Raw genomic sequence first — 8280 nt, 5'->3', positions numbered from 1 at the left:
TGAAGCCATTGGAGGTTTCTAGCCCTCAGCTGCAAGCATGTCTCCTAGTTTTGCTCCTGTCCTTCACCTTCCTCGCTGTCCCTGTCCTATACTCGCCCATCTTGCTCAATATTTCATCATTGAGATGAGATATGTCACCCTGCTTCAAGTCGCGCCCCGGTTATGATCACATTTCACCCTCTTGACAGAAAGCCTCCTTAAATGGGATGTTTTGGTTTTTTACCTCCACGAGATGCCTAGTGCTACATGAATGAAATGGCAAAAGAGGGGGAGGGGGAAGCGAAGCGACACCATCATATAACCTACAGGAGGGGCAACGAGTGAAGTGTGTGGGGTTTGATGGGTGGATATAGGGGTCACCACAGCGGCACATATATATATTTTTTGTTGTTGCAGATTTATATAGTGCGAACTCGACCCGAAGGTATTGGAGCGCTATACATGAGCACCAGTTACATTACACAAGCACACATTCATAAAACATTTTTTGTTAGGCACTGGGAGATTAAGTGCTTTGCCCAGAATCACAGGATGTAGAATCGACCCCGAGGCTCGATCCTTAGTTTCCCCGGCTCCAAGGTCGGAAGCTCTGGCCATGAGACCACATCCTCTCCAAACTCGCCCATCTCCAAATGCTGCCACTTAAACGAGGATGTGCACACGTCAGCACTGCAGGTACACTTCACCACCTCCAGGAGCACGTCATCACCGCCAGTGCACGTCATCACCGCCAGGTACATGTCACCGCCGCCAGTTCAGATCCCTGCCACCAGGTGCACCTCAACGCCACCAGGTACACGTCATCACCAGGGGCGCAACTAGACCCGAACTTCGGAGGGGGTGGGGGCGGGGCTAACACTCCCAGCCAGGGCTGGCCCTAGCACTGGTCACTCACGGTGCATTTCTTTTGGGCGCCCTCCCCCATTTCTTTCTTTTCCATGGATTCCCTCACTACCACTCACCAACAATACACCTCATCTCTCTATAGCACCTTTATGACAAACGTTTCATGTTTTTATAGTTCTTTGTTGCAGGCACATTAATCCTCTGCACTGCGTGGGTGGCTGGAGTGCCCATGTGAGTGCACAGTGAGCGATGTGACAGTGTGAGAGTAGGGTCAGAGGAGTGACTGCAGGGTGAGTGAGGTGACCATATGGTGCGGATGTAAGTGCAGAGTGTGATGAATGAATGCATGGCCAGTGATGGGCTTGTTTGAGTGAGATTGCATATTGAGCAGTGAGGGTGACAGGTGGCTGAAGTGGCACATGAGGTGAGTAGTGTGTTCGTGTGACTACAGAGTGAGGTACAGGGTGAACACCACAAGTGCATTGTGAGTGCAGAGTGATCGCTGTGAGTGCAGGGTGAGTGGTGTGAGTACATGTTGACCAATGTGAGTGCATTGTGATCGCTGTGAGTGCAGGGTGAGCGTGAAAGTGAAAGGTGAGAATGAGGAGTAAGTTGTCTGAATGCAGGGTGCATTCCCAGGCACAAGAAGTAACTCAGCATGCTATTGATGGTAGCATAGAGTTTCAGATATAAGTTAAACTATTGCTATTATGCAGGGCTTTAAGTGGGATGAAAAAACTAGGGCATGTAGGAAGCTGGGTTTCTGTTGCAGTAATCCCCCACCTTTTGCTCGTTTTCTAATGCACTTTGACTTGATGTGCCCTGGGTCCCTCACAATCAGGTTCCTAGGGCCTGTGTTCTTTCTCCAAAATGTACCTGTGTACCCCCATTGGCACAGCTCTGGCCGCAGGTAAATCCCTTGTAAAAGGTACCATGGACACCAAGGGCACTGAGACCAGGGAAGGCCTCTACAGGCTGCAGCACTTACTGTGCCACCCTTAGAGGTCCGGTACCTTAACAACCACACACTGCCATTGCAGGCTGCGTGTTTTGGTGCAGAGAAAAGTGAAGAGTCGACATGGCACACATTCCTATGTGCCATGCCTGCAACCCACTGCCTATGGTATAGATAAGACACCCTTCTATCTGGGTACACAATACCACTGGTGAGGGTAAAGTTGCATGAGCAATGTATCCCTTACAGTGTCTAAGTCCATTTTTAGACACTGTAAGTGCAGTAAAGCCCTAAAGAGTATATGGTCTGGGAGTTTGTCATTATGAACTCCACAGCACTAGAATGGCATCACTGAATTCTGGGAAGTTTGGGTGTACACTACTCATCATAATAAACCCAAACTGATGCCAGTGTGGGATTTATTATACAATGCACTCAGAGGGCATCCTAGAGATAACCCCAGAAAAATTACCAGCCTCTGGTGGGTTACCTGACTGGTACACAACAGCCTGCCAACATTAGACATGTTTTTAGACTCTTTGGTGTACCTGACCTATACTCACCCGTCTTGTTTCTTATTTCACCACTGAGCTACGTGGCCCTGATTTCACCCTCTGAATGCGGACAGAAAGACGCCAATCGTTCTCAGGTAATGCGGTGAGAACCTGGAGCTCGCTTCCTCCTTCTCTCCGTGCCATCACCTCCATCCAGATCGTCAAAGCGGACCTCAAATATCTTTTATTCCAAAGACACTTTCAGAACTAATTCCCTCCTTCTCAGACCCTGCCAGGAAGTTCTTTAGTCATTGTAAAATGTGTCATATTTATTCTTACTTTTGCTTGTACAGTCTGTGCATGCTGTGCTTGAGATTGTGTGCCTTTTGCCTGCGTTGCTCGGATTCTATGGCCTGCTATTTTTGTTTGTTCTATTCCTGCAACAGTTCTCTCATGTAACGTAACTGGTTCTATTGTACAGTGCTCTGACACCTTCTGGTAAAGTCCGCACTTTATAAAAATGCATTAAATAAATAAATAAAATATATCCAACAGGAGGGGCAACGAGTGGTGTATGGGGGTTTGATGGGGGTGACTACAGCGCCCCATCCACAAACACTGCCAGTGAAACTAGGAGGTGCGCACGTCACTGCCGCCAGGTACACGTCACCGACGCCAGGGACACGTAATCACCGCCGGAGGCACACGTCACTGCGGCCACACGTCACCGCGGCTAGGTTCACGTCACCGCGGCCAGGTTCACGTCATCACCGCTGCAGGTACACGTACCCGGAGGACTCTACCAAGCACATGATGAGGGATTATCAGAGACCCACAGGGGAAGCGAGGGATGGACGCAATGGGGGAGACAGTCTCGCGCCCTGCTCCCACTGGGTCCCCCCTTTTCCTTGTATTAAGATCAAGCCCTAATGTACAACTTCTAGGCTAGAAACACTTTTAAAACAGGCTAGCAAACAAAGGGCCTAATTTATGAAGGCCTTACGCCGCTGTTGCATCACCTTTTGTGGCGCTGCGGCATCCTAACAGATGCACCACTATGAGCCCAATTTACAAAGTGACGCACCTAGGCAGATGCGTCACTTTGTAAGCCCCAGTGCCACATTATGCCAGTGTCAGGTATAATGTATGCAGGTTGGGCGTTCCCCTGTAAAAAAGGCTCACAGAATTGGCGAAGGCAAATCTACGAGACTTCACTGCACCACTTCTACCGGTTCACTGAGGCAAATCCTTATACCTGCTTCACAGCAGGCATAAGGACTGACGCAGGCTCTTTTATATGGGACTCGCCCATGTGTAATGACACATTGCTGGAGTTGTGTCTGTTTTGCGACACACTCCGCCAATGCATCATTACTGCGCCACCAGATACGTCAGGATTCCTGCCTTATCTGGTTAATCCTTGCGACATGGAGCGCCGTGCTGTAAACATGGCACATCCAAGTTGTCGCAAGGAGGGTGAAATGAAAAGTGTTTCATCGCTGTTTTCAACAAGCGAAGCAACACTTTTCATAAATGAGGCCCAAAATGCTCTCAGGTGAAAAGCCAAGAGTGGTTGAAAGTGTAGTGTAATCAGTACTCTTTTGCTTTCTAAAGCAGGGACATAGCATAGACCCCTGCACCCTGTTACACGTAGTGGGGCCCCCAAGCCTTAAGGGGTCCCCTACCCTTCAGGGAGGTGGGAGCTTAAAGCGGCGAGGTCTGCGGGGCCATAAGCCCATTGCTTTCGTGAGGCATGGTTCAAGCACTTTAGCATTGGTTAGAAGGGGTAAGGTGTGCAGAGTCCTAAGACCTGCAAAAATGAGATCAGCAAAAAAAGCAGAGGTGAAGTCAAAAAGTTTAGGGAAAGACCACCCTAAGTCTGACAGGTCTAACAGTTCCTTTAAAGGGCTTGGACATATCATATAATCAAATTGACAATGACAGTTCTATTTGAAAGTCTCTTCACTGACATCTCACTAACGGCCTCAGTTCTGGACAGATTACAGTTCTTGAAAACAACGAACCACAACTTCAATCCCCAGAAGTCAGACTTTTTTCTCTTCTCGTGGAAGTCATCATCCACACCAGACAAAGAATGGCTATGTTTTATTGCTACCCCAAACAGCAACTCTACTATCTCTGGACACATCCTTAAGTTTCACAGTCGATAATGACTCTCTGCGCCATTTATTAAAAATGCACTTGGTAAAAGTGGTTGCAATTTACACACAGACTTTTACCAAACTCATTGCCGATATACACACATGTCCTCCAGTTCTGTTCCTGTCCTTCACTTCCCTCGCGGGCCTGCCCTATACTCAACCGTCTTGCTCATTATTTATGATCACATTTCACCCTCTGTATGCAGACAGAAAGCCTTCTTGAATAGGAGGTTTCAGTTTTTTGCCTCCGCGAGACGTCGAGTAACACGCGAAGAAATGGCAAAAGAGAAGCCAGTAGGAGGGAGGGGGGGGGAAGCGACACCATCATATAACCTACAGGAGGGGCAACGAGTGAAGTGTGTGGGGTTTGATGGGCGGATATAGGGGTCACTCACTATAGCGGCCCATATATACTTTTTTGTTGTTGCAGATTTATATAGTGCGAACTAGACCCAAAGGTATTGGAGCGCTATACATGAGCACCAGTTACATTACTCGCTGCGAGAACTATAGTCGTTGGCTCAGCCGACAACGAGTAGAGACAAGAGATGGCCACGCACAGCATTGAGAAGCATGGCAGAGTCTGATTACGACACGCGCCTTGGGATTTGGTCGCGCGCGTGAGCTTTTACCGTAGACAGTTTACGACGCGAGCCTGGTTAGTTTCGGTTTCGCTACTGAGTCCAGATCCATATGTGCGGCGCATGGAGACAGACTGCCTATTTCCCACGCACTGCCCTCAACTAACGCTTTATTTTCTCCGGTTGCCTAACTTAGCAGAACAGGGATTGATTATGTTTAAATATGAATCCCAAGCCAATACATATTTATTAAAAAATAAGCAAACGAACGCTTTGTTTTGTGAATATTTCATGCACTCGCCTAAACCTCAGAATTGGGCTTGAAGTAAACGCGGATCGAAACAAGAGCGCACGTACTGGTGTTTCAGTAAATTTGCTCGGAGGGTTAAAGCAGGTTGTGACGTAGTTCCAAGTGCATGTTGAAAACAGTTGTTTCAATATATACAGCAGACTTTACAAATCGCACATTGCCACCGTGTGCCAGACGATGTCGGCTCTCATCACACACCGTCACCGTTTATTTGATTTAATGCGATTTTCTATAGCGCGAACATTACCCGAAGGTGTCAGAGCGCTTTACAAAAGAACCAGTTGCCTTACATAACGACTTTCAATAAGATATGCAAGCAGGGAAAAACAAAGAATATACGTGTAAAAGAGCCGATTATGCACACAGAGCAACACGCCTAGGGGCACTCAATTTCACATTCTCCAGTAGACGTACAGTCAAGCACGCCGAATGAACAAACATGCCGGCATCAATGCATACAGACAAGCAGCCACATATAAAACAGTGAAGCAGGTACAGGGACCAGGGTGCATTAGCCATGTATGTTCACCACAGTACAACCCTCACACCTCCCGGCAGGCGCTCTCAGCAGCATCACCAGCTGCCAGAGTCACCACAACCAGCTCCCAGGGCTGCTCTTCGGCCCAGGGGCCCCCGGCTCTGTCTGATGATGGGAGATTGCAGCGGGGGCTGCACACAGGGAGTCTCCCCCCCCCCCCTCACCCATCTCTCCCCCCAGCCGGAGGAGAGAGCTGGGCTGTAAAGGTGAAGAGAGGAGGCAGGAAAAGCCCCGGCGTGTGAGGGTCTGAGAAAGAGGCGCCTTCTATTGTGAAGCAGAAGAAAACAAGCATTTACAATGCAAAGGTTTCGCCTTTGGAAAAGTTTGAGCTATTGGCATTGTAAATGACAAAATTTGTATTTATGTGTTGGTTTTGAAAACAGATAAATAAATGGCATTGTCTTTTACATTGCTAATAGCTCTAACTTTTCCAAAGGCGAAACCGTTGCATTGTAAATGCTTGTTTGGTGTGATCCAGCAGAGGCCTATATGTGGTGAGAAAACGCCGAGAAGAGACACGTGCTCCCCTGGGCATTGCTGCGCACGCCGTGTCCTCCCCTGCGGCAGTCAGGCCGGCGCCCACATCATCCCACCAGCCTGACCGGTTCCTCCAGCGAGCCCAGCCCCCAGCACCACTCCTGGAGCCCAAGCACTTCCGCACTCACTGGGGGTGGGGGGCACAACGCTGGGCAGGTCCGTGCATGCCACAGCGACAGACGAGGGGCACCAACCCGGCCAGGCAGCTGCTCCGACAGAAGCAAGTGGTCCGGGTGGGACGATTGTCCTAAAACAGCCTGTGCCGCATCGATTCATGGCAAGGCGCCGGGCATGAAGCCCGGCAGACGGCATCTTTTATTCCAAAGCAAGACACTTGAAACGGGCACTCCACTGCGGAGAAACTGTGAACCTGTGCATAGGAGGGCGGACGGCGCAGCGAGAACTGGGGGGGTGTGCGCTGCGCCAGAGCGCAGCAAGGGCGCACGGACCAGGATTATGTAGGGCCGGGCCCGAGAAACACAGAGACATCCCAGAGTCTTAGATGTAAGAAAAAGATCTCTTCACTTTCTAAGCCTTGTGTCGGACGAAATCATCATAACTGATGTTGTCATCATTCATGACGTAAGAAAAAACATCCATTTTAAAAAGGTTGACAAACCTGGGAAACGTGGATCCCATTTGGAGCATGGTTTCGGTCTGCGTCCTGCTCCCCGGGCTGCTGGGGGGCCCATTGCATGAGAACGGGTCATCGCTTCTAGGTCGGCCTAACCCCGGAAAGAACACACCGCTTCCCGGGGGCCGGGCACACAGACCTCCCCCCCCCGGGGGTTTATTGCACCGACCGTGATGGGTGAATGTAAAGTGATGGGATGTCGGGCGGCGCCATGGGACGGACGGATATTCAGTGTTCACCAGAGCCCTGCAAACCGGCCGCCATGCTTCTTCTTTCTTCCCCCCGGGCTGCGGGGGCGGGCACTTCCGGCCGGCCGCGCTGGGATTGGCCGGCCGGCCAACCACTTCCGGGTCGCTGCGGGCAGCGCAGCGGCCCTTCTCCTTAGGTAGGCAGGCGGGGGCTGATTTTTACGGGCAAATGCCGGGTGGGCACCGGCTCTAGATAACCATCAATCGGGGCGGGAGTGGACACGGACGGCGGGAGGGGGCGGGAGTGGACACGGACGGCGGGAGGGGGCGGGAGTGGACACGGACGGCGGGAGGGGGCGGGAGAGGACACGGACGGCGGGAGGGGGCGGGAGAGGACACGGACGGCGGGAAACGTGCACAGGACAGCGAGGGGGGGGCGGAAATGGACAGCGCATCAGTGAAAGGGGAGGGAACGGGAAAAAACGTAACTCCGCCCTGGGAAAAAATCTCGGGAACGCCCCCGAATCTGGTCCGGCCTTGACGGACAGATCTCTGTTCCAATGGCTAGCCTCCATTTATGGAGCTAGCCAATGGGACAGGGGGGCGTATTCCATTCTCCTTACTGGAAATCAAGAGATTTCTCTGGAGGCGGAGCTAAGAGCTCCGCCCTCCAGCGAAACCTAAAAAGTGGAGTTTGCAAAAGTCCTTCGAGCCGGATTTGAACCAGCGACCTAAGGATGACAGACACTCCACTACAGTCCTCCGCTCTACCAACTGAGCTATCGAAGGCTCGGCTGGGCAGGGTTGACAAGGCGCTATATGGCATGAGAAGCGGGTACGAGGAGCCCAGGCTCCCCTTCTGTCTCTAAACACCAACTCAAGGGTTTGCTAATGCGCCTAACCCTAGAACGGAGACTTTCTTTTCCACGGCAGCCCCTCCCCCCCCTCGCACCCTCGAAAGGACTGATGAAACCAGCTCTTCTTCCATCCAGTCTCTGCTGGAGGAGCCACTAGTCTCCCCCCCGCAGGAGCCCC

General features: G+C 51.1%; 1 non-coding gene across 1 annotated transcript; it reads right to left on the bottom strand.

Annotated features, from left to right (window-relative positions):
- Positions 1-7948: 7948 nt before the first annotated feature.
- Positions 7949-8034, bottom strand: TRNAY-GUA (transfer RNA tyrosine (anticodon GUA)). The gene is given in 2 exon segments: positions 7949-7984; positions 7998-8034. It is a non-coding gene; the product is annotated as a tRNA-Tyr (tRNA).
- Between the last annotated feature and the right edge of the window lie 246 nt (positions 8035-8280).

The sequence above is a fragment of the Lissotriton helveticus genome, chromosome 1_2 (genome assembly GCF_964261635.1).
Source record: "Lissotriton helveticus chromosome 1_2, aLisHel1.1, whole genome shotgun sequence".
NCBI lineage: Eukaryota > Metazoa > Chordata > Amphibia > Caudata > Salamandridae > Lissotriton > Lissotriton helveticus.
The sequence above is the reverse complement of the archived record's forward strand: the minus strand, read 5'-3'. Positions and strand labels throughout refer to the sequence as shown.